Source organism: Austrofundulus limnaeus, unplaced genomic scaffold, assembly GCF_001266775.1.
Source record: "Austrofundulus limnaeus strain Quisiro unplaced genomic scaffold, Austrofundulus_limnaeus-1.0 Scaffold928, whole genome shotgun sequence".
Lineage (NCBI taxonomy): Eukaryota > Metazoa > Chordata > Actinopteri > Cyprinodontiformes > Rivulidae > Austrofundulus > Austrofundulus limnaeus.
Window position 1 is genome coordinate 164,075 of NW_013953330.1, and position 2,043 is coordinate 166,117.

Here is a 2,043-nt window from a genome sequence, read left to right on the forward strand (position 1 = left end):
CCTCCTAATAAATGTCCTTACAGAAAATCTAACTGCTCATTTTAAATCTATACTTTGACTTTTAATACTTAACTACAACAAATATCACATACTTTAAGACTTTTACTCAAGTAATATTCCTAAAGGAGACTTTAACTTTTACCAAAGTAAGTTTTATAAGATACTTGTACTTTTACTCAAGTAATATTCCTAAAGGAGACTTTAACTTTTACCAAAGTATTTTTTTGGTGAGATACTTGTCCTTTTACTGTGGTACTTTATACAACACTGCCCTTTGGTAAAACAATTTGTACAGTTTGCAGAAAATTACCTTTATTATTTTATTAGTTATCTAATCTTACAGTAAATAAAAATGTGCGGTAGCCACTCTGAACTTTGTATCAAATTTTTATGTCCGATACATTAATTTATTATTTCCAGACTGGCTCATTGGTTCCTCACTGCAAGAACCTTCTCAGATCTGCAAAACCATTCTGATCATTTTGACCGAAAACATCTCAGGTCTCAGTTTGATTGGTGCATGCTGAGGATTGCTCGTGTCTGTTTGAGTAGAGGAATGTTCAGAGGAACATCACACAGACCATTCTGCTTTAAATCCTCCTCACTGAAGCACCAATATTTAATTATAAAAGACGAGTCAGCTCTCGTCACCTGTCTCAGGTTCTTCCTGAGGGGCTGAGCTGATTTAAGGTGGCTGATAAAGGAGCATGTAGCATTCAGCTTCTGAGCATATGTGTGTGTTTGTGTGCTTCCACTCCAGAGTGCTCCACACTGTGAGGACGGCCCCTCCAGAAAACACAGGCCCGGCTCTCCAAACTCAAAGGACCAGCTCCATTCACCACCTGGCAACAGCGCTGAGAAATGGAGAAGAGATGGGCCGAATGGAACAGGCTGGCAGTAAATTATCTGCTTTTAGAAAAGACGACAAGATATTTATTTATGGCATTCAGCGAGGGGCACGTTGGGAGGGTTGGTTGGTGGAGGGTGGGTGTCTTTTGCAAGGGGCATCTTAGGTGGTCAGCGCTGACCTGCGTTAACCCCTTGTATCCTGTTTTATTCTCCCAGCCTTCCACTCGTCTTGTAGCCGAGGCTAACTCAGACCTCCCTGGCAATTAGGGAACGAGTCACACCCACTCCCTGCCCCCAGAAGGCTGTAAATTTTCCTCCTTGTCCTGGCCTGGTGACACACACTCTCACACATCCTCACACTCAGGAGACCATTCAGGTCCAGCCTGCTGGCTTTATTCCCCACTCTACATTTTATCACCACCCCTCGTTTTGTTTTGCTGTCTCAATCCATCAATCTTCCCATTAGCCCTCCATATTATGGAAACTATGGAGGAACGCCCCCTTTACACCAGCCTCCCCCACTTGCTGCGCTGCTGTCCTCCCCTCCATCCCTCATTAGTCCTACCTGTTGCTTTCAGACCCCCCCTCCCTCCTGAGACTTAGCCTTCAGGCTAACAAGGCTAACACCAGACAGAGAAACGGCACGGTAAGGATGCAGGCGAAGGATTGGGATGGTGGTGGTGGTGGGGGGGTGAAGGGGGGGTAGCAGCACTTTGGGTGGTATGTTTCCTGCGAGGGTGGGACACAATGCCCCCAGTGTTCAGGCGGGCCCACAGGAGCTTGTTTTACAACAGGGGAGGGGCCGCCATCAATGGTCAGATGATGTGAACCACCCTGAGCCGATTCAAGGTGACAAACAACCAGCCCACCCCTCCCTCTACCTCCTACTCCTCCTGTTCTCTCCCATCCCCTCCCTCCTTCCCTCCACACTCAAACCCAGGGCAGAAAACAGCCTGCAGCAGCTGAAGGCTGAGGAAGTGAGGGGAACACAACATTTCTCACAAACTCACTTCATCACACACGCAGGAAGATCCTGCTGGAACGTGAAATATTCTTCGTTTACTTAAAGGGATCCATGATTAGTTGTAACATTAGACTTTATTTGATAAACATTTATTTTAACTGTAAAATAAAGACTGTAAAAATACTGTAGGATAATCAGTTTTGTAAAATTTTTAAAATATATTTTAACAC